Genomic DNA, 25,531 nt, shown 5'->3' on the forward strand with positions numbered 1-25,531 from the left:
TTAAACAACACGAGAGAATTTCAAAGTAACAGTGTTTATTCAAACACAAACAGCACCAGACAAAGAGGAACTGAAACAGAGGGCATTATATACACATGATAATGAACTAAAAGCAAACAGGTGTGAGTACTTAATCAAAAACCATGGTAACAAATGATGAGCGGGAACATAGGTAGAAAGAAACAGGAAACAAAGAGAAGCAAACTAACTATAAAACTATTTTACTTTGAACAAGACTTTATCAACATTCAAAGTTTGTCTTGAAAATTAGTTACAGTATGACTTTTTTTAAATTCATTTTAATTCTATTTACATTCAAATTCATACTGCATTTCTGCATTCTAGTTGTTATTTAAAAGTCAGTTTCAACTCAAATTGTTGCACACAACCCTTTCAGGGAAAAATAAAATGTTCAATCAGATTGATAAGCTTGCCTAATGGGATAAATCTAGATCTACCAGAATTAGTTGTGTTGACCAATTTGTTGACTGTGACAACAGCTGACACTATAACAGGGTTTTTTCATGTTTTTGTGTGAAAATAATTCTTTTAAAAAGTTTTAAGATGAATTTCTCTTTGTTGAGCAAAAGGCTTTCATCTGAAAAAGAATGTAACAGTCTTTTTGAGGTACTCATGGGATTCATGCTGTCTGAGGAGTGTAGCAGATGCCTCACCTCAGATTTTCAAAGGAGAATTGATGCATGTCTTACCCATGATGGAGTACCTTGGGATTATCCTATCAAGCATGAATTTGTCATTTTTGCCAAATCCTCTTTGAGCAGAAAGGTTTTTTTCTCAAATAAAACTCTTGAGTACAAATTCTCAGTTTGGTCTTCTGAGATGCAAGAACTATCAAAGCACCTTCCTGCTCAGCCATCACTAATCAGCGACACACTATAGGGATATTCAAGAGACTGTGGGTCAGTGTGTCCGCAAACACATTTGTATAAAATCCTCTTCTTCTTATCTAGCCCAGTTTTCAGCTTTGCAATAAATCACAGCCCTTCTTAAGCAAAACAAAGCAAAATCCTTCTCTCTCCAAAAAATAAGTAAATAAAATCTTCGAAGCTTACTTTGGTGAAGAAGTGGGGATTTAATTTCTAAAGACTGGTTCAGCAGAAAACTCATAACATTAATATGGATCAAAGTCCAAAGCTTTGTTTTCCAAATTGACTGAGATTAATGAATGATGCGGATTTTCTCATTAATTATTTGCGGAAGAGTGGTTTTACTTATTAAATATGTCTTACTGTCAAAATTATGGTTTGGGAATTCATCCATGTAGATATTGCTGATATGACTGTAACTGTGTTCAGAAGCTGCAAGTAACTGAACATTTCTGGAGTGGATGCAACTATACAGAAAGTGTGTTTTAAATCGCTGGGGATAAGAAACAAACAAAAGCTAAAGATAAGCAAAAACACAAGGGAGGCATCAGGCAGTAATGGCAGAGAGAGCTGTTTGCCATCCTGCTGTTCATCTTTTGTTGAAGAACCATTGTTAAAGGGGCAGACATGACAGCTCAGCCTTGGCCATTTCTAGTGCGTCTGCTCAGAGAAATTGATGTATTCTAGCACAACGAAAGTTTTTGATTTTGTTTTTAAGATTAAAATACCAGGGCTGTCAAAAGACTTTTAATCTTGTGATTTATTTTTTATTCATTTTTGTAATTAACAGCGTAACAACCAGTTACTTTCACAATCAGTGGTCTGCCTGTACAATATGAACTGATGGGGCTGTGTGTGTACAAAATACAAAAAAGGAAGGGAAACACTATTTCTAGCTATGTTAAATGCTCATTAAGAAAACTGTTGCAGAAATGTTTTCCTTTAACTGATAGTTCGTCTTCATATACAACAGGGCTGTTGAGCTTGCTATCAATTATGCATATGGATATATGAGAGAAACATAAAAAGCCCATCTTATTCTTATGAAGAGGTTCTCTGAATTTTTCTGGCTTATACATCAAGCAGAATTGTCAGAAGGAGATCTAGAGGACAAATGTATTCAATAAATGATTAAATGAAGTGTAATTACTGGAGAAAACAGAATGCCATTTCAGACACTGCTTACATGACCTTTAAACAGCTCTTCAAAACAGCTGACATTTCCTGCTTTCCTTTTTAAATAGTCCACATAGAAAAAAAATATTGAGAAAGAGAGAGAGCATTTTTCATTTACATTATGACTTGAGTGGGCCATCAGTGGGCCATCAGTATCTCACAAATTAAAAGGCCATAGAGACCTATTCAAAATCCCTGGACCCCCAAGCTTTTGGGTCCTTGAGCTGTAGTGGGCAGTGACAGAGAGCTTGATGAATGGGGTAAGAGTACCCCGATCAATACTAACCTGAATTGCCCACACAGAAGAGAGAGAGAGAAGAATTGGTACGGGGTGGTAAATATGAGCTTAACAGATGGAAGCGTCTGTGTTTGTTTGAATGAGCTTCTCTTGAGAATCTTACAACATGGTATATGCCTGTGCTGTAATGACACGTTAAATCTGTTGTAAGACTATGTCTGCGGGAGCATTTCCTCTTACGAGGCAAAAAGTAGATATTGTTATTCATTAAAATCCCATCAGCCAAAATCACAGTATTCAGTTTTCTAGAAATGCTGTTCGCTATTTGCTGCTAGTATGCAGTGTATGGAGTCCTTATTTGAACTATAAAGATGACTAATTAGTCATCTTTTTAAAGTTCATCACACAGATTAAGTTCATACTGTAGATACAACTTATACATGGCTATGGAAATAAATGAAGGCCTTGAAATGAAGTTAAAAGGCTATAATGAAATGAAATGATCAAACAGTCTAGAATGTGTACAGTATTGTATTCATTCCTTGGTTTGTAGGTTGTTACATTAAGACTTTCACTGCTTTCACAAGGACTGTATTTTAGTAACTTTTTGAGTCAAAACTAATTTTTGTTTTCTCTAGCAGTGCTTTTTTATTTTAGTTTCAAAAACATGTTTGCATTATTATTATTAAGGCAATTTGTCACATGCATTTCAAAAGTTTTATTCATTCATTTAACAATTTATTAATTGTTTTGCTGTATAGAATCTATTTTTATTGAATGATAATTGTGAAAATGTTTATCAGCTTTTTTGAAGTCAACATTTTACAGTATGTGTCTATTAATTGACTTACCCTGATACATATTCACTGGAGTAAAAATGTGGCAACTATCACCCTTTATATTTAATTATTTCTTTCTTTATTTGATAGCAGTTTTTCTACTCTAAATGTACAAAGTTAAAAAATATTGTCAGTTGCTGATATAAACTGACAAACGCTTAACTGACAATATATCTGCATGTTCAGTGCATGACATCTGTGCCACAATCCTACACTATTCTATTCTCCTGGCAAGGGCGATGATGGTACAGAAATATCAGGAGGGACAAGTCCTGCAGTTTTATGTCATTCCATTTGCACCTAAATCCTGCATTCAAAGGTCACATCAATAAGTCTTTCTCTCAACCACATGCACCATTAATCATTCAAACTCACGTCCGTCATCACAGAGGACTAATGTGCTGTCTATAGATCTGTTCTGCCTTGAGGGTCACCCTTCACTTTAAAAAGTGTCATTGATTCCTCTGCTTTCACACTAAAGTTCTGTGAATATGTGACATCCTGTCTCAGTCTGCATTTATCTGTTTTAAAAATAGATTAGATTAGACAATAGACATTATTTAAACACATTTAAGTGTAATAAAATGATTTGTATTTAAGTGGAAACAATAGTGGAGACAATCATCTAAAAAAAAAGCAATATCACATGAGAATGGTTACAGTATCTGCAGTTAATCACAAGAGTGCTGATATTCAGAAAAACAGCATGATTGACACTTTGAGATTGTCCATCAAATTTACAATAAACAACTTTAACCCGTTTAATCATCACTTTACTTTGTTTTTGTTCTACCAACACAAAGTTTAAAAAAATGCCACTGCGGAACCATCCAACACGCAGTAGTGTTGTTTCATTCCTGAATGAATCAGCATTTTTAAAGAGGGGGTGAAACACTCAGTTTCAGTCAATCTCATGGTAATCTTGAGTACATATAGAGTAGTATTGCATCCTTCATATCTCCAAAAAGTCTTCAGTTTTATTATATTTATAAAAGAAAGATAGGCTGTACCGAGTCTTTCCGGAAAAAAAACGAGCGGCTGGAGGCGTGCCGTGTGGGCGGAGCTAAAGAATCACGAGCGCTGTTCACTGTTTACTTGCTGTGCTGACGCGCCTATAGCTAACAACACAGAGACATTTGAAGCAGTTTTACTCACCGCCTGCGGTTCCAACGCACGACCGTGAACCTTTATCGTTGGGAGTCTTGGGACTGCTCCATCCTTAAGCATTAGACGATCTGCAAATCCGGCGTCGAACCGGGCCTTGTTTATAAAATAATCATTGTCGAAATGCAGGGAACAAACAAGAACACTTGCACAACTCCGTTGATGCTCTGGAAAAACAAACTCCATCCACTGGTCCCTTAACGCTGGGTTCTTTGGGAATCTGTGCAGCCGATGACTTCCCTAAAGCCGAGCACAGCACTTTGATGGGCGTACTGCTTTCGCTCTCTCGCTCTGGTCTACGGGTGCGCGCGCGCCCTTCCGGGAGAAGTGCCCTTAGGACCCGTATAAGGAAATTCCGCCCCATCTGACGTCACACATCCCCATACTCGAAAAAAACTTTCCGAAACTTGTGACAAACCGGAAGGAGTATTTTTGGCACAGAAATACTCCATCAAACGTACAACTTAATTTTTGAAACTTTGTCCATGTTTAGCATGGGAATCCAACTCTTTAACAGTGTAAAAAACTCAGTATGCATGAAATAGCATTTCACCCCCCATTTAAACTAATTAGCTGAATAAATGATTCAATGACTCGCTCATAAAGACACACTTGTTTAGTTCCTGAATGAATCAGCTTGTTTGAACAAATTGGCTGAATGATTGACTCAATGACTCACTTATAAAGAGAGTGACTTGTTGCCACATTTTTGGCGTAACTACTGTATGCAACCTGCACTCCTAAAAATAAAGGTTCCCCAAAGAACCTTTCAGTGAACAGCTCTTAAAAGAACCATTTTTTTCTTAGTGTGAAAAATATTTTAATAATCTAAAGAACCTTTTTCCACTATCTAAAAAAAAAAAATCCTTTTGTTCAATGGAAAAGTACCATGGATGTTAGAGGTTCTTTATGGAACCACTAATGCCAATAAAGAACCTTTATTTTTTTTTCACAGTCTGTGAAAACTCTCCACCACAAATGGATTGTGCAAACTATTAATAAAACAATATCTAAAAACATCTTTGTCTGTGTGAAAACTAAATTATTAATACTGTCAGTTATTCAATACATAAAAAATACAATATTGGGCTAATGAGTAGATTACATAGGCCATGGAGTGATTTTAATAAATAAATCATCAGCATCATATTCATATGACAGTTGCTAAGGTTCTCCTGAGTATTAGACCATCAAACAAACTAATGTGGCCACATAACTCTACATAATGGTATCTAGATTTTTGTTTTTATGTATTTTGTAATGCTTACTTTAACTGTACTTTGCAGTAATGCATGGTGTTTACCAAAATATATATTCTGTAGAAAAGAGCCTTTTTGAGCAAGTGTTAAATGAAGGATGTTTTGTACTCTGGTTATGAAATGAAAGACATTGCTTATTGGGTGCAGAACAACCTCTGGTTATGTCTTCCTCAAAAGAAACATTTATCAGGGGAACATAAATAGTGCATAAGAAACTGAGCAATTCCAATAGGGTCCTCACACCATCGGTGCTTGGGCCGTAATTATGTGTTCTTCAGCAAACTAGACTTTAAGCCTTTTCTTAAGACTGCAAGCACAGGAGGGATTTGCACCAGATGTAACGCCTTTCTATTCTATTCATTTCTGTTTTTTAACATTCGTACATTTGCATAACCAATGTCCAAGTGTTGTTATGCTTTTATGACCCTTTTAACAAAAGGACCAGCCTCTTCAAAGCAAACAACATAGAGCGGAGCTTAATTATTATCTTCAACCATTCAGATATTTGTGTTACAGTACAGTTCTCGCTGTGACTGTAATTGTTATGAATTATGAAAACGACTGAATTATGTAACTCACTTTTAAAAGGTTGTTGAATTTCCACCGTTGAGAATTTGAGAAAAAGGTTAAATCATTACATTGGATGGGTTGATGAAAATAATTATGATGCTATTTTTTTCTTCTTATTTCAGAAGACCGCTGGGGACTTTGCAGAGCATCAGAGGGTAAGTGTGAAGAGAAAGATATTCAATGTTTTTTTGTTTTTTATTTAATCCATTTATCCAATTTGATTTATTATGTGCCTATTAAAATAGCTTTTTTTACTGCATAAATAAAGAAAGTATTGATAAAAAAATCTAATCCAATGTGATGGTGGTGGAAAAAGAAAAGAATTTGAAGTTTCAATGTTGCAGTCTAACAAAAGAATCACACTGCCTTGTGTTGAAAGGTCAGGGAGAAGAATCTTTATCATTATCAAACCTTCATTGCAAAGTAGTGTTTTTGTTTAATCCTTCAACAATAACAATGTTTATGCAAATGGAGGCATACAGTGTAACAGAGCAGCATCTCAATCTATTTAATTGCTGATTTTGCTTCACAGAGAAATCGTGGTCTCTAAGTAGCTGTCCAGGGTGCTAAATCAATGCAAAGACATCGCTCAATACTAAAGCTCACCTCCTCTCCTTCTTAACAACCATTTTAGATGCCTCTGTATATGAGAAATGTACATAAAGGCAATCGGGGGAAAATATCCCCATAGTCTGGCCACTCCCCATGCCAGTCACACTTAAAGGAACACCTCTTGCAAAACAAGCGTCATAAGTGGCCCACGCTAGAGAAAACAATTGCAGCCTGTGTCTGGTTACAAATAGAGAGGAAGTGTAAATACACCGCACTGTGCATGAAATCAATGGAGTCCACAGCTTTTTCTAAGACCTGCTAATGCACTCAGCCTCATAAAGGATCTTTATTAGACCCAGACTGGGGCACTTTGTCAGGTCTTGATAATGTCTCAGAGACACAGATGACTGCTGGTAAAGAGCAGGGCCCAGATGAAGAGTGAAGTGGGAAAATGACTGGCTGTCCCCAAAAGCAAATTATGGAAGCTGGATATTTCACATAGGCTAGTTTCACATGACTTTTATGTAAAGTTACTTATTCTCACCAGGGCTGTATTTGTTTGGTCAAATACCGTAAAAACAGTAAAATTGCAAATTAAAATAAGTGTTTTCTATTCTAATATATTAAAAAATGTAGTTTTATTTCTATGATGGAAAAGCTGAATTTTCAGCAGCCAGCCTTCATTGTCACATGATCCTTCAGAAATTATTCTAATATGCCGATTTGGTGCTAAAGTAACATTTATTATTATTATCAATGTTAAAAACAGTTGTGCTGCTTAATATTTTTGTAGAAACCATGATTCTTTTCTACATATTTTTCATAATTCTTTGATTAATAGAAAAATCAAAAGAACAGCATTTATTTGAAATAATATATTGAAATGGCAAAGATCAATATTATAATGTTACAAAAGAATTCTGTCACTTTTGATCACTTTTAATGTTTCTTGTGTAATAAAAGTATTTATTTCTTCTGAAAATGCAGTTTAAAAATTCGTTTTCAGTCAGATGAAACAACAATTTTAATTAAAATAATCTTTTTAACATGCCATGTAAACGCTTGTGATGCATAACACTTTTTAATGAAGTGTGTGTAAACTATACTTAGCACTAAGGACAGACTGTATTCTGCTTCTGTGTGAATGTGGCCACACACACAGCTAGGCCTTCCCAGTCCATGATGAAAATGGATGGATTCAGGGTCCTGAGTTCCAATCCACAGAGAGGCTTTTGTAGTTAAAAGGCCAGACCATTATAGTACGGCATGGCCTTTTTCAAAAGCATTTGGCAGAAAGTGGATTAAGTTATTGATTTGGGGAAAATGTCACAGCATAAATATTTGCGTTTTAATGCAGTACAGTACAATCAGTGTTGACTTTTCTCAATGAGTTTTTCATTTCAGCACTACAGCTGGAGCGAGCGGAAACTGTTGCCACAATTCATGCGCTTCTCAATAAGGGCTTATGTGTTTAGCATAGCTGAATGATTAGCATGCAAAACGAAATGAATTGCTTTCATTGATTGAGTTTCACACTGTCATTAACAGCAATGAAGACAGACAAGAGGCCATGGATGACTTGGCTCATTGTGGCAGAAAGCCTTGACGTTAAAACATATATCTCGTGGGATCTCACTTAACCTTTTTGTTTCGCAGTTTAAACGTGATAAATGACTGCATTAAATGAAAGTGAAACATTTTATTATCTTCGACAGTTGTGGAGTACCTTAGGTTTCAGGCCTTTTCTTTTATGTGTAGTGGAATTTGATTCTAAAATGACAATTGTTCTCTGTCATTTACTGGTATTATGTGTTGTAGAATTTTTTAATTAATAGCATTAATCGCCATCTCTGAAACTTTTTTTGGTTCAAACTTTTTAAACGGTGTCATTTTTTTGGAGAATGCATGAGGTAGTCCCTTTGTTTTTATATGTATTTTTTTTTTCTTAGGGTCAGTCCTCAGAGATCTTTTGTAGGAAGTTTGGAGGCCATTATGTCACCAGGACAAAAGGGGAAAGATGCCATTTTAATTAAAGTTGGCAGATTTACCATCCACATAGGGTTTAAAACATCACCCGTCTGTGCAGATCGAGGCCGAAGTACCAGCGATAAAAATGATTTATGCTAGCCAGGGCAGCGGAGAGATTTCTCTAAGGGACTGGCAGAGGAATTAGCACAGGCATTGGAAGGCTGAACTGTAATGAGGAGGAATGACATTAGATTCAAACCTTTAAAAACGATTCAGGGCCAAACAATCAGTTACTGCCTCAACATGGGCCCAACCCCTGCCTTGAGACTTATGTTTAACCTGGGATTAGAAGACCAGGGATTAGATCAAAGATTCCAGATTTTCATTAGGCTGTTTAATTAGTTTCAAACTCAGATTAGTTGCATATGTCAGTGCTGTTACCGTTACTAAATCTAAAACTATTAAAGATTTAGTTTTCGGCAATTGTAATAAAGCAAAATATAAATACTAGATGTTAAACTTAAAACTGCAAAATCTTAAATGTTTCTTTGGCAACTAAGTGAAATAAATAACTTTTTTTTTTTTTATAACTTTTTTTTTTTAAATAAATTGAAATATTTGTTTTTTTTTAAATAATAATAATAATAATAATAAAACGACAAAAGCATGTAATAAAATTACTAAACCATTAAATGAAAACTGAAAATATAAAAAGTAAAGCTAATTAACAATATTAATAAATATTGCAATACTAATTGCTGAGAAAAATTACCCAAATCATGAAAAGTCAATAGATTACTGAAGTGACTGAATGAATCAGTATTTTTTAATAAATCATTTGAGTGAATGAATGACTCACAGTCACTTGTTTCATTTCTGAATGAATTAATGGGCGTGTTAAACTTGAAGTGGTGCTGCGCAGACCGATCTGTGTATGACATCAAAGCATTTTTTTTTTTTTATTGGTTGAATGAAAGAATCACTGACTCACTCATAAAAGTAAATTGTTTTGTTTCTGAATGAATCAATGTTTTTGAACCAATCGACTTATTGAGTGATTCAAATGACTCTCTCATAAAGACACTACTGGCGCAACGATGTTAGCAACAGAAAGTGTCACCTGAAAAAGCGTCACCTTTTATGAGTAAGTCAGTGATTCTTACCACTAATACACATATTATACATATATTTTTTTATTGTGGACTTGCAAAAAATACGCTTCACATTTGATACTCTAATTTAAGATCAAAAGATTGTAATATATATACAGAGCAGATGGCATGAATAAATTTGTTGAATGTTTTTTTATTTAATAAATTGTTCTAAATTAATATATTAAACTGACAGCTACTGATTATAGAGGAATGACAGTTCAATTAATATTTTAGATGTATTGGTGCACAGTACACTGTAAAATATTTTCACTGCTAAATAATATTATAATAGTAGTTCCAAGATATACTTTTTAAAATTCAATGAAACAATTATAACTCCTCTAGTAAAAATCATTATCTTTGTGGCTGTAGGATCTGCAGCTCTCTGTTATAATAGAAACAGCCTAAATCCCTTAATTATAATCCTGATCTTCCAATTGCACATTCTTAGTATACTTTCAGCTAAAGCTGGGAAAAGAAGCTAAATATATTTTCTGTAAACGAAGAATCCAAAACACTTGGACTGGTTCCCTTAAGGACACATCTTCACATGTTTACAGAGAAAGTGTACTAAAGAAAATGAGAGCTTGTTTTGTTGATATTGCCACTTTGACCTCAGTACAGTTATGAGTCAAAGACCTGCTCTCATAACGCTCAGCTGTTGGTAATGGTTTCAGAAGCTCAGTTTCTATGCATAGCTGGTTTTGAGGAAGAAAGGCAAATGTTTGAAGCATTTATGTGTGCAAAGGGTTTGCAAAGACTCCAGGCACCAGATGCTGGAGACATAAAAGCAGGACCTTCAAAAACATTACACTCCCTTTGTTTCTCCACCTCAAACAACTCATTCTGCTGAGAGTGCCTCTGTCTCAAGAAACTGAGCTGAATTGATTCTCTGAAAAGATAATCATATTATTCCTCTCCCCCATTGAGAGACAAGGCGATTGCATCTCTGGCGTGGTGTTGCCTGTCAGCACCGCAATTTTTAATTAGCACCTGGATGCTAATATTTTATGCCTCCCCACGGCACATTTGAGAGGAGGCCAGTCGAGAACTGTTCATGTAACCATTTGGAGCGTCAATACTGTCTCCACACGAGTTTGTTTCTGAAGCAAGCAAAGGGAGAGTTAAAAAAATTCTCTGTTTGTAAATAGAGGGTGGGCAGTGGGTTACTAGGTCAACAATGGTGAGCACTTCACATTGTGGTGAACAGCGCATTCCAGGGCCCAGTTTATGGCCGGGCCCCGCTCTGTCCATAACAGTGGACAAAGGTTTGCTACATTTAAGATTGGGTCTTGGTGGACGAAAACAAACAAACTGTCCAACACCATCAGATAAAGATGCTAGGACAACAGTCAGACACCTCTTAGAGGGCAAGAAGAAGACCAGGAAGGATATGACTTGCCCTTCACCCCATCTAGAGACTAATTCCTAAGGTTGGCCTGTGACTGTGACTGCCATACAAATTCCTCAGGACCTCAGCAGCAGTGGGTGAAACAAAGAGAGACCACAATGATCCATCCAAATCCATTCATAACTATGTTTGGAAACCTTAAAACTGATGTAAACTACACGCATCCATTCCATACTTATTCAGAGAAATACGTATTCTTGGTGGCAGCTACAGTATTTGTATTTCAACATGTTACACACATTCAGCTGTTGATGTATAAATGAATGAATGCATGACAGTTCAATCTTTTCCCACCTTGTTTGGACTCTATTTGTTTAGAATATTGCCAAAGGTATTCTGGTGGTGTTGCATTGGTAAACCTTTAAAGACGTTTTAAAGACTTCTAACTGTGTGCTTTATGCAAATAAGTTGCACAAAGCAAAGAAGGGTTGGCCACACTGTGTTTGTTCCTTCTGATGCCAGCAGCCAATCACAGCAGTGAAATAGAGAAGCGCCAAATTGCAATCTCCTCCTCATCTGAAAGGGATAAAGGTGTCCTTTCCACAGACACTCCTTGTTCTGATACACAGTTCTGAGACTCTTGTTCATCTCGAGAGAGGGACAACAACAGATTCTATGATCTTTGTCTACAGCTTGTGAGGCACCAACAGATATGACCACGTTCTGAGCCTCCAGTCTTAAGTCCAGTTTCCAAAGAGACATGAACAAACGCTACGTTCAGAGTTTTCGTCCAGCGAGACTGTAACGACAACAGCACACGCGGGACAAAAGTGTATTGATCAAGTTCTGAGTGTCTGGCCCAGAGAGACAGAAGACACACAGAGACATTTGCAACAAGGTTAAGTTCAAGTGAGCAAACCTTCACTTCAAGGTACCTTAATCTGCATGTTCCAGATTAAGGACCTTCTGCACCTACTTCAGGGCCTCATCTGCGTGTTTCAGATTTTAGGACCCTTGGGTGCTCCAGGAGATCAGCATCCCACAGAATTTTGTGTTCAAGGCTGTCGAAACGGATTCCGGCTCCTTTCCTCACTGCATTGTCACCCAGCACAACCAGTGAAAGACGTCAGCGTCATCGAACTGCTCACTCGACCACGTGGAACGTAAAAATCACTTAAAGGGTTACTTCAGGATTTAGCATTAAGCTTTGTATTAGTAGAAAACCTGTAGTATTTTCGAATTACAGTACCATGCTTTCCACCCTCATATCCCCCTGAGACAAGAGATTTATGTATTTTTTGTCTGGAAAAAATCCTCCGATGACGCAAAAATCGTCATTTTGCGTCATCGGAGGATTTTTTGGCCAGAGGCTAAAGACTACAGCCAGTAGATGGCGTTGTTCCGCATGTTTTCAGCCCGCCCATACAGGGTGGGATCTCACTCACAGAATGTACACAGTGTCAGCCGTCTTTCTTTGGAAGCTAAGCTAGCAGGCTCTTGTTCTGTGGAGAAAGCTGAGTAGTAGGAGAAAGCTGAGTAAGTAACCATCCTCTTTTTCCCGGACTTGTCCGGCCCGATCGTTCAAAATGTCTGGGATTCAGCTTTTGCTTTCTGCGGTCGCTATTCCTTGTTTACATGCACACCTTTTGTTTCAATCTAACTGAATTCATTCCGATTGGTGAATTTGAATGTAGTGTTTACATGAACGCTAAACAAGTGATCGGTTGATGTGCGTTTTACCATTGCTAAGAAAAATTCCCGCTCCCCCGTGAGAGATGCGAGACCCGGAGCGTCTCAGTAATGACACCACCGGCCTCGCGCCGTTCTCCCGCGGCCGTCAGCCTCGTCCTGCTCGCCACAGTAAACATGATGAATGAATGGCGACTGTAGAACGCAAAAGCCGAATCCCGGACATTTTGGACGATCTCTAAATCCCTTGCAAACTCATCACGTAGGCTAGCTTTGTTGTTTTAAACTGCGCACTCTTACCGGTAGGCGTGGCCTCCTGAGACAGCGAAGCAAGTGCATTCTGGGAGTTGTGGTCTTTCATCCACATAAGCCAAAAATACATTTTCTGGCTTTTCTCAGTCTAGAAAGCTCCAAATTCAAAAATTTCTTCACATTTCTTCTACTTAAATGACCTATTTTAAATACACATTCATCTTCCCAGAGGTGAAGTATCCCTTTAACCAAACCTCTTTTTAGAGACCTTGGCATTATTGTATATTATCAGTATATGATTTTACTTTAGAGATAATATAGCTGGTGCTAATTAATAACAAATAATCTTTCTTTTATTTATTTGATGCATAATAAGGTTCTTCACCTTATTAGTTTCAGAGAAGATAAACAACAATTTATCGTTCCATAAGATAACGTAACGCTTCCATAGCCACACTCAACTTAATCACTTGTATTTTATGCATCTTATGTACTTTATTCCTTTATCATTCATGGCATTCATTTAGTAGTTGTGTTAGTTATTCTATTATTTGTTTTATTACACTTGTGTCTTCCTTGTGCTGATAATACAGAAGAGGCTCTACAAGTTAGCAATCTCACCAGTCTTTCAGATAAATCAGCTGACCAACTCCCTACACTTTACAGTAATTCTAAATGATTGAACAGCCTCCTGTGGGGAGTTTTCTCATACTGCCAAGGTAAAAGACCTTGACTGGTGCCTTGAACTAAGAGGGGGAGGTGGTCATCTGATGTACTCATAACCACACCTTAAAGGTGCATTGTGTAATATTTAGGGGGATCTGTTGACAGAAATGCAAAATCATAAACATAACTATGTTTTCAGTGGTGTATAAAGACCTTATCGGTCCCCTTACATTGATATGCGCTGACATGTTTCTACAGTGGCCCTAAACGGACAAACGCGTTTATTTACTAAGTTGTTCTTTGTGCAAGGAAGCTAGCTAAAGCCAGCGAATAAAACACTGACACAACGATGAACAAGTAACAATAATATTCGCAATAACATATCGTTTTACTGAATAATAAAGTAAACCTAATTTCTTAATTTATCTTTGTAAAGAAACCTCATTGCTTAACTGGCTAGTCTCTGCTGTCTCAGACGACGACATCTTTTCCTGTCGGCCACCGTAACTTTTGTTGGTTGCAATTCACAACCTCACCACTAGATGCTAAAAATCCACACACTGCACCTTTAAGTGACGAGTGATCCAAAAATCACAACGTCAGCGCAGCGGTGACGTGAGTAGCGTCCTTGGATGGACGAAAGTAAAATCACTACAACATTTATATATTTAGCCTTAGTATTGTATGAATCATGCATTTTTTAGGATTTGGACATTTTTCAGGATCTGAACATAGGTATTTATTGGTATTATATATGTAATAAATAGCAGTGGTTTTCAACTGGTGGGAAATTTTAACAGAAGACATTGGGTCTCATTCAATAAGAATATGTATGCATGTATTTGTGTGCAAAACCTGTGTGACAAACCTAATAAGTTCCTACATGATTTTTTTTTCTTCTAAATTTAGGATAAAAATGTACAACCCATTGTAAAAATTACAAACTCTGAGTGGCCTTAAAAATAGAATTAACAGTATTAAGCCTACAAAAATCCAACTTTGTGGAAATGGTGATGCCATGCACATTACGTGTTCTGTCTATATGCATATAGATTTTCTTTACAAAGTGACATTGCCAACTACTTGCCTGGCATGAATAGTACAGCGTTTTCACATATCCGTGTGAACGGGGATCGTTTTGACAACGTTGTCGTACACGAAAAACACAAAGGGAAAACTTTTCCATTTTTAGTACATCGTTGTCGTGTAAATGTGCCCTTAGTTGCCGGACTTTTACGAAATGCAATCCAATACCAATAAAACCTGAAGTCAAAGCAATTACCAAACGTAACAAAAACCCTTGAAAAATGTGTACTGGGCTGCTCTGATGTATTAATAAAGCATAAATCTTTTCAGCATTAGTTAACAGACTCCACCTTGCATGTTTATTAGTGCTCAGGCATGCATAGCAGCGGATGTTGAAGTTATTCACCCCGAGAGTGATGGGAGCTTCCGCCACTCCGCGCAGCATGGACAGCTAGGGTCAGTTTAATTGCGAACGGGTCAAGCAATAATGAAAGCCTTTCCCCAGCAAATAACCACAGGGCAGCAGCAAAGACAGGTCCACCCAAAATAGTGCATAAAGTTTGTCTGGCTCAATCACTATTGGTTATTTTTCAGCCTGTCAAGGAAGTACGCTGATATTAACGACAAATAGGTCTTGCAAAGTGCTATCTAAACAACTCTGTGATTCAAGCGTGCTTGTGAGTCTCTTTTGTTAATTACTAATTGCCAGGATTAGATCTGAGATCCATTGCCTCATGCATTTTAAATGAGGTGAGTCTCAATGATTTCTTATTAGTGCCTCTGCACAAGCACTGCATTCAACGTGTATCGAGCTGTTCTAAGTACACAGCAAAAATAGCAGAATGCTCTTAAGATTTTTTTTAATACATTCTTTTCTATATTTCTGGAATCTAATAAAGTCACCTTGATTGTGGGGCTAAAACACTTTGATTCACTTCTTTGTTCTAAGAAATGAATTGAGCTTACAGAGGCTTTGTTGGCCTCATTTATATATATATATATATATATATATATATATATATATATATATATATATATATATATATATATATATATATATATAATATTTTTTTATATTTTTTTATTCAAGCAGAGGAGTGACCTTGTAAAAGAGCAGGCACGGATATGCATCATCACACTTACCAAATGCTGAATACGACCTGGTTGAATGTAATGCATTCTGTTCAACACTGTCATGCTCAAAGAGAAACAGGGAGGGAAAATAGACCTAAATATTTAAACAGAAGGAGGTCAAAGGATACAGTGAAAGCATTAGTTTGTTTAGAAAGTGATAGGGACTTGGAGGGAGAGTGGTGCACAGATGTGCTGATTGCATCATCACAAAATGGAAATGTCTTTGCTTTTGAATAATAATTAGGTTATGCACTAACAATTTAAAATAAGATTTTGATAAATAGTCTAGGCCTATATGATGAATTGACCCAGGTCTGTAGCACAGTATTTGCTCATTTCCAAGTCTAAAATGTCCAAATCAATAGCAGATTGAGTTGCTATTTTTCAAATACAACAAAAACTCTGGCATTTTAGGGAATCATTTTTCTTTCTGATCAAATTAAATGCTTAAATATTCATTCATCTGCCACTGTTGGTCCCGGGATTTTGTAGCACTACGGATAAATGGATCATTCTGAATGTTAAGTAGCATTTTTAGAGAACACAGAGTTCTGGATTCAAATGTGCCCTAATCTATCTTTTTATTTTAATAAATCAAAATTGCAGTTGTACAGCATCGTGAGTTGTGGGGTACATTTCCTTGCATTTTATTTTGTGGTTTCATTGTAATATATTTCTAAATATACATTCTACCATTCCAGCTTGCTTTAGCCCCTTTGAAGATAAATGAAGAATTTTTTTAACACATTCCTCTTCAGCAAAGAACCCTCACATATCCTCCAAGTTATATTCCCACCCACCTGGAAATTAATTGCTAGACTCTGAGATGGAAAGAGAGAGAAATTCAGGCTCCATCTGCTTGTTTCTTCTGCCATACGTGCACATTAATTCAACACATCTCTTGCTGTGCTAAAATGATATCCTGAATCTTTATTTTTTTTTTTTTTTTTTTTTTTATAAATATGCACAGAATAAAAGCATTCTGCCTCATTTGAAGCTGGTAACTTATCACTGACAGTGCAGAGAGTGGAAAATTAGCGTTTTTGCTTTGAAATTATAAGTATGAACCACAAAAAGGGTTGGGAATCATCAGTATTTGTTAAATATTGAAACCGCATGATGCTCGGTTCCGTTAAGTGTTTTCGCCTGTGTGTTCTTCTTCCGATGTAGAAGAAATACTGAACATACTCTGATAGAGATTACTGCAATACTTTTAAAATGGACCACAGTTACTAAATCCACAGCACAAAACAGGCAGTGCTTTAAAGGTAGGGTTGTCAATTTTCAGAGAGGCTAGCAATAGCAAGTTATCTTTGAAAGCATGAGATCCCATCCTCCCTTCAATTATATTAAAATTACAATGAACATAAACAACTTAAAGAGCACTGACCTGTACCACCTGACTGCTGCAAATTAATTTCGATGTTGATAGTGTTGCCATTGAAACGCATAAATTCGAGTCACGAAACGCTCCGAGTATAACGTCACAGGTTTGCATCTCTTCCAAATTACAGTAATATGGCGTAAACGCACCTTAAGGGCGTTCACACGTGGCTTCTTTTTTGTCAAGAAAGGGCGCTTTTTTAGTAGAAAAAAAAAAAAGCTGGCGGCTTTCGGTTCCAAAATCTACTAATGACCCTTTTCCTTGTGCTACTATAAAAAAAATACGTAGCACAATCGCATTGATGCGTAAATCCTATTTCCACCCACAATAAAATACATTTTCACCTATCTAGAATTGTGGGTTCATTGCACATTCCTTTTATTTTAGATTCACTACCTCTCTAAATGGATATGATGCATCCAAGATGTTTAACAGAACCTCCATTTATTACATAACCATGCATTTATATACCACATTACCAAAGGGATGACTTTAAAGAAGAATTGGCTGTTCCTTACATACAGAATATTGGGCTAGCACTGCATGTTGTGTCTGAAAAAGAAGCAGAGCTTGGGTGCAGGGTACATTACATCAATCATGCTAATCCTCCTGTTCTGAATCAGAGGGCCAGCTAAGCCAGAGGGAAGCAGTTGAAGTTCTAGAATCGCTCTTTGGAAGACAAGCCTGTAATTTGATAAAAAGTGCAGGATGGGTGAAAAGGGATCTGAGAATGAGCCGTGTGCCATATAATTTCTGTGATGAAAATTGTGATGTTAACGCCACCTGTAAATAACATCTGCAGATGGCTACTCCTTTGTTTTTTGCACAGAGATTGTAGCACAATTCTCAGTAGTATGAGGTGAATACTGATTTTAAAAGGCAAATTAGAGTTGGCAGAATGTGACTGGACTTCAAACTGGACTTCAAAACCAATCCAAATTAATTTATTCTCAGAAAAGGACCATTGGCTATACCTGTCCTTACATAAATGGATAATTTCACCTCTATAGAACAGGAGCACAAACTATTAATGAAACCACCTAATGTGTATTCTGAATAAAATAAAAAAAACACAATAAGTACAAATTATCCCAAGGCAAGGTTTATTTATTACTATGTTGTTCCCAAAACAAGGATAATAATAATAAAAAATGTAAAAAAAATTGTGACTCATTCTTCAGTGAGTTGAAAAATAAGAAACCTTTAAGGAACCGTTAGTATTAATGTATTCCCCTTTTAAATCACCAAGACATTATTACATGGCCAAGGCACTAGACCATAGGTAGATGTGCTTGGCAGAACTAAGTTTTGCTTTCTAATTACTCCTAATAGGAGGTCCCTATTGATTCTGTGAGAGTGCATTGATTGGTTGGATTTTAAAAAGGCATGTACCTAGACCCCCCCAATACCTCAGAGGCTGAAGCGGACACCCTCTGCTGCGACAGGGAGTCATCGATTTGCCAGGAAAACAATGTGCGTACGTGCACATCCAGATGGCAGCCAATATTGGCTAAGTGTTTGTTTTTATCTGGTGCAATCAGAGGAACTTCCTCCTCACAGCAGATTGGTGACTAAAAACCAGTAGATGGAGTTGTAAGACTTGCTGGTAGTGTGATGCCTTAAAATTCAAGTCTTTTATTCTTTTCCTTTTTTTCTTTACAATTAATTGCACTAAATTAGTGCAATGACATCAAAATGACAGCTCTACTTTTCCTGAATTAAATTTTACTATCACTGTACTTTGAGCTCTAGAGACAGAACAAGTTCAATGACAATCTACTGCTAACATTGCAATAAGTATTCACTGCCAGTTCTAGCACTCATTGCCTGGGGAAGAGGTGGTGATGTGCAAAGCGAGGATGGCATGATGTAATACTGGATCAGTCCCATTGCAATAGAGGTGGATTTAAACCATGGCAAACAGAAAGGCTGAGGGGCACTACTCTGAATCACTGAGCATCAATGGACTGAAAGAACAAAAAAGAGGGAGAGATAGAGACGGAATGATTGAGGGGAAATCAATATACGGGTTCTGAATACCTGGCTGAGATGTTCAACAAATCTAACAAGCACACTCATTATTTTGTGATTCAGTTTATATTTATAGCTTCCTTTCCAGGGATAGTTCACCTAAAAGATTAATATTTTGTCATCATTTACTTGCATGTTGTCTATATGACTTACTTTCTTTTGTGGAACATGGTATGGTAGAACATGTTCATGGTATGCTTCACATTTAGCTCCAGAACTCTGGAATAGCCTTCCTGATACTGTTCGTTGCTCAGACTCGCTCTCCCAGTTTAAAACTAAATTAAAGACGCATCTCTTCAGCCAGGCATTTATAGAATATTTTTAATCTTACAGGTAAATCCGGTCTCTAGTTCATAAACGCCAGAGGAGAACCGGCCCCCGACTGAGCCTGGGTTCTCCCAAGGTTTTTTTTTTCTCCATTAGGTCACCTGATGGAGTTTTTCGGTTCCTTGCCACTGTTGCCTTTGGCTTGCTCAGTTGGGGATACTTAATTTAATTAATCAATCAACAATACTATTGATCAGCATTACCAAACGTGGACGTTTTACACTAGAAACAAACACTGATGTACTATTTTATTTAATACTGTGAAGCTGCTTTGATACAATCTGTATTGTGAAAAGCGCTATATAAATAAAGTTGACTTGACTTGACTTGACTATGCTGCTCTCGTCTATACAGTGAAAGTGGATGTTGACAAGGGGATGTCAAGCATCAAAAAGGACAATAAAAGCGCCATAGTAATCCATATGACTTGTGCACTATTATCCAAATCATCTGAATCCATATGATAGCTTTGTGTGAGGAACAGATTACAAATCTAGCTTGGCAGTGGTTGCCATTCACTTTCATTATATGGAAAAGAGCAGCTTCCATAAATCCTTGTTCATTGGAAGAAATTAAGTCATACAGGTTTCAAAAGACAAGTGAGTAATTAATTTTTTTTGTTGAACTTTTTTGTTTAAATGTCAAAAAGCTAATGTAAAATATGCTTAGATTTTCTCAGCTTAATAGTGCGTGGCAACAATTTCATTCTCATATAAACTGGGTATTGACTGGAGGGAAAGGCATTATGGCAATTAATTACATCCATGAAAAAAATTATAAGCACTTTACAGAAGCCTTTTCTTTTTATGCACAAAAACACTGCCACTACCACAATTAGCATCATGGCAGTACATGGAAACCAAATCTCACTTAAAATGTCAAACGGCTGCTTTACATTCAAATTCATCCAATTTCCGGAAGTGACAAGCATTAGACACAAGATGGATAAGTGGGTGGAATCTGGATTTAAATGAAAGTAAAATCATTCGCTCCACTAATGAGACATGAAGCCATTTGGCTCCTTTCACTGGAGTCAGGTGCATGTAATGCTTTGGTGCATTGCGTACCTGCATCCTGCTTGATTGCAATTTATTTTTAGGATATGGAGACTGTGGTGGCAGAATGAACAAACCTTTTTCTTATGTGACAGAGGAGAAAACAGCTGCAGAGTTGGCAGCAATCGCTCATGGATATTCCTTTGTCCTTGTGGACATCAGTACTGTGCAGCATAAAAATTTATAAACTGGAATCAACACAAAAGATTGTTTTATATATGTTATTCATAATGAAAAGATGATCTAAGAATGAAGATTTGAGATCTGTGTCTGTCTTTCATCCTTCCACAGGTGCCTAAACAGTCAAAGCATTCTGAGTGTACTGTATGACCAGTGGTGTTATTCAGCTAAAAATCCAGACAAAAATGTTGACCGGTGCAGTAAATTAGATGTCACAGAAAGGTCTTGGAGCTTGTTCTGGTGTGATGATCATAAAAAGATTATAAAATTCAGTGATGGATAAAAAAGAAATATGGTTCATGGTTGGCGATTGAGCAGATTGACAGATCCAGTAAAACCCCAGCATTCTCAGATAGAGTAATTTTTATTTTATTTTTTATGTCATATCTCAAATAGAAGTTATGTCTGGTACACTAATTGAAAATTTGAACACAAAGTTTGAAAGTTCATATTTATTCAACAGGTGTGCAACGAAATGATATGGCATTGGTTTATAACTGCACCATCTTGAACTGTAAATATTAAGTGAATTACAGTACAGAGTGATGCGAGCCAAATTATGGACTGCCAGGGGGCTACAAAGCCTGAGGCCATGTGGTCTGATATTGCCAGAGAAAGCTGAACACCAAAACCCTAAGCACACACAGTACAAACTTACAACTCTAATATGGAAAATACCCTTAGGAACCCTTAGTATATAAAATCCAAGAAGACCATCTAACATTACATTCCTTCAAAAGGTCCTAGCTATAGGGTTGAGAGTTGAAACTGATTTGAGTATAAGCAGTATCAAATTGGTTATTTTTAAATTAATCAGTATCAGATATTGGATATTTAACTGTGCATGCTAATTTATACACTCAGGTTACACTCCTGTTCAAAAGTTTGGGGTCAGTAAGAGTTTTTAAAGGTTTTTGAAAGAAGTCTCAAGGCTGCATTTGTTTGATTGTAAAGTACTGTGATATTGTGATATTGACAGTGATATTGTGAAATAATATTAGAATTTAAAAAATAACTTTTTTTCTATTTTAAAATGTAAATGTGCCTAAATTGTCAAGAATTGAACACTAATAAGACCTATGTGAAAACTGTCATTCATTACAAATACTAGCACCAACTCAGTTTTATGATTATTTAATATATTCGTCTTATAACATGATAGAGACTACAGCAATTTAAAAACACTGGCAATCTTCATTCTGTGATTTTAAAAAATGTAATCCAAGAAAGTTATTCCAAAGCTCGGATAAGAATAGGCCCATCTCATCAGGTGCAATTTCACAGAAACTGTCACAGTATTTAATTTCCCATTTCCAGTGGCTGCGTCCGACCAGAGCTCACTGGTTTAAGACAGAGCAGAATAGGCCAATAGCATTTAATTGCCGGGTTTTATGGCAACTGCAGAGAAGTAATAGCTAGTCAGCAATTCTGTCCACATGATAGATTCTGCTGATGGTCGTGGGCTTTACAGCAGTGTAAGGAGGCATTAAGACAGTAATGCTGGGTTAAGAAAGAGCAGGTGAGGCCAGCAGGCAGGCCAATCCACATATATCTCATCGTCTTCATCAGCTGCACTTCCCATGTCTCTCATTTGATATTATGGATGTGCCAGGATGATGCAGGCCTGTTGGGATAGAATTACGGGAAAACTTTAAACACTGCTAATGTTTTCTTAAACGGATAGGTCAGCCCTAAATGAATTCTGTCTGTCATCATTCACTCATCATTTGTTCCAAACCTGTATGGTTTTCTTTCTTTCGTGGAAAACAAAAAGGAGAATTTTGACTTCAAAAGTGTCTTATGACACAGATCATACACTACCATACCAAAGTTTTGGTTCAGTAAGATATGTTTAATGTTTTTGAAATAAATCTCTTATGCTGCTCACCAAGGGCTGCATTTATTTGATGAGATACAGTAAAAATAGTAATATTGTGAAATATTATTACAATTTAAAATAACTGTTTTATATATTAAAATATGTTAATATATTCCTGTGATAGCAAAACTAAATTTTCAACATCATTACTCCAGTCTTCAGTGTCACATGATAATAATATGCTGATTTGGTGCTCGAGAAACATTTCTTATTATTATCAATGTTGAAAACAGTTGTTGTGGTTAAAACGTTTTCTGTGGAAACTGATTTTTTTTTTTTTTTTTTGCAGAATTCTTTGATGAATAGAAAGAAATATAAATCTTATTTTACATAATATCTTTACTGTATTTTTTTTATCCATTTAATGCCTCTTTGCTAAATAAAAGTATTACTTTCTTTAACATGACTGCATGTATGCACTGCTTTTGTGGTGCTTTTGTCAGTTTGCAACTATGAGCAGTGTGAACATTCTGTCTATTATATCTTTTGACCTTGCATAAAAATAAATAAAAAATTCATACAACATAAGGGCATAAGTAAATGATGACAGAACATTCATTGGGTGAACGATCTCTTTAATTCTCTAAATAGGGCAGCAAACACACACAAAGCACTTTTTTGCATTATAGACACATTTCAAATGGGATTGGATTGATCGACTTTACGTCAGATGGCACACAAACATCCATAATGAAAAATGACTGCATGCATATATCTTACCAGAGATGCAGCTGAAAAGCATTGTTCAAAAGGATGTGGGAGGGGCACAAGCTGTCTGAATAAACCGTCTCCTCTACTATTGACCTGAGTGCCAAAGCACAACAGCAAACACAAGGTATCTATTATTGTCTTTGCAGTGTTTGCCAGCAATAGAGAAGTGCTGATACTGATATATACTAGAAAAGTGCTATCAGTTCAAAAAGAACTCAATCTCACTGACACAGCACCAAGAGTCACAGCATTCCCACTTGGACCGAATCAACACTGTATTTTGAGGCGGACAACATATTTTCTTTGTTTGTTCTTCTCCTGAAGTTTGCCAGTAGATTCTGTGAGCTCTGTGATGGAAAGAGTCGGAAAGAATTAGTGGATTAGTTATATTTCATTAATGTGTAAAGTAAATTTAAAGCCCCCCATATCAAAGAGATCAAAAATAATTATTCAAATTTAGGAAAAAATTATGACTGAAAACTGTATGGTGTGAAATTATTATATTTAACAACAGAGAAAATAAATAAAGTGCTGGATTATTAACAATGGACATGATGGTATATTTAGCTATTTTGTCTTTATGGGCCAAAGTGTTGGAATAGCATTAGGTGAATATGAATATTTCATGACAAAACAACCTCTGACCAGTCACTAGGGCATTTGCTGCTCCTTATTAGCAAAGTCATTAAAACTCACAAAAGACATAAAAACAATGCTAATTAACTCTTATCATTGTCCTTCTGGTGCACGTCCTGAAAAAAAAAAAAAAAAAAAAATTCTTTCATCCCTAACTTCTTCATTAATAATGAACACATTCAGAATAAAAAAAAAATACTGCATTTGCTCTGCCTTCATTTTCAATTGTTTTGATGCATTTTCCACCTAACGAATCTTTGAGGTGATAACATTTTTGTTGAAATGGAAAATCATTGATCCCAGTGCTTTTTTAGTGCTTAAAAAAGTCCAGCATGATAATGCCACCTAAGTGTCTTTTAATTAGCTAATATAAAAACAAACAACATACCGAAAAAAAAAAAAAAATCTTCTACTGCCAGTGTCTATTTACAAATACAAACAGCCAATCTTGATGGCAAGGCCATTTTCTCACTTCTACAACACTTAGTATGAATAGCATCTTCCCTCTTTTAAAGAAAATAGCTGCTGCCTAAATAAATATGACTAATTTGTTGTGGCCCAACAACACGTCTGTCTTTTTGCATATCAGCTTTTAATATAGCAAATGGGATAATATCTTTAAAGTTGGCTCAGTAATCATAAATTGAAAAATGGCTTTACATGAAAGGTATCAAACCTGGCTGGAAACCAAAAGGTCCACAGTAATACACCATCAGTCTCAGTTGGCTTGTTACTATGCATTGAGAGAGTGCAACTTTTCAGCAGTTCAATCTTACGAATGGCTTCCCAATGTCACAAGTAATGGACCTTTACAGCTGAGCATGCTTACATATTTGTCTCAGGTCTGCCAAGTAGTCTTACGATAACAGATTGAACAGGTACCTGCTTTTAGCGTTCACCGGCACGTTTGGTGCCTCAAGGCACTGACTTATATCCATGTCCTTGATAGAGCTTGATAGGCATTGACAGGTGAGTGTAAACGCAGCACTGCCCTGCCTACCTGTGACTGATGTTGAGCATTTAATGTGCATCAGCGCTTTCAGATCTTATTATGAAGCCTAAGCTGGTATGTGCCTCGGCCTGTTCGGGAAAAGCCGGGAGTCTACTCACACGTCCTCCATTTTTTCCTCATAATCTCATTGAGATCTGTCAACTAAATGGCCATTATGTTTTCCAGCCCTCAGTGAGCATGATGCATAGGCGGCGGTGGAAAATCTGACTCGGGTTCACTTTAAATCGAGTTGAGCTAACGCCGTTAGTGTAGATGGGGAAAGGGCTTATCCTTGAGAGCTTTTATGCAATGGCATTTTGTGGGGATGTTTATAAAGCATCAGCGGTAAGCGACGATATGCATCATCTCTTTGCTTCTGGCCGTTCGGTTATGGTGAAATTGACAATTTGTA

At 36.6% G+C, this 25,531-nt stretch overlaps 1 protein-coding gene across 4 annotated transcripts in view; it reads left to right on the plus strand.

Moving 5' to 3' along the window:
• tnr (tenascin R (restrictin, janusin)) overlaps positions 1 to 25,531 on the plus strand; it is a 207,908-nt gene that overhangs the window by 97,132 nt on the left and 85,245 nt on the right. For all 4 annotated transcript variants that reach the window (XM_079875803.1, XM_079875805.1, XM_079875802.1 and 1 more), the window contains exon 2: positions 6,256 to 6,288. The gene's annotated coding sequence lies outside the window, so the exon portion shown is untranslated. The remainder of the gene's footprint in view (positions 1 to 6,255; positions 6,289 to 25,531) is intronic.

Source organism: Squalius cephalus, assembly GCF_949319135.1.
Source record: "Squalius cephalus genome assembly, chromosome: 7".
In the NCBI taxonomy this organism is placed as follows: domain Eukaryota; kingdom Metazoa; phylum Chordata; class Actinopteri; order Cypriniformes; family Leuciscidae; genus Squalius; species Squalius cephalus.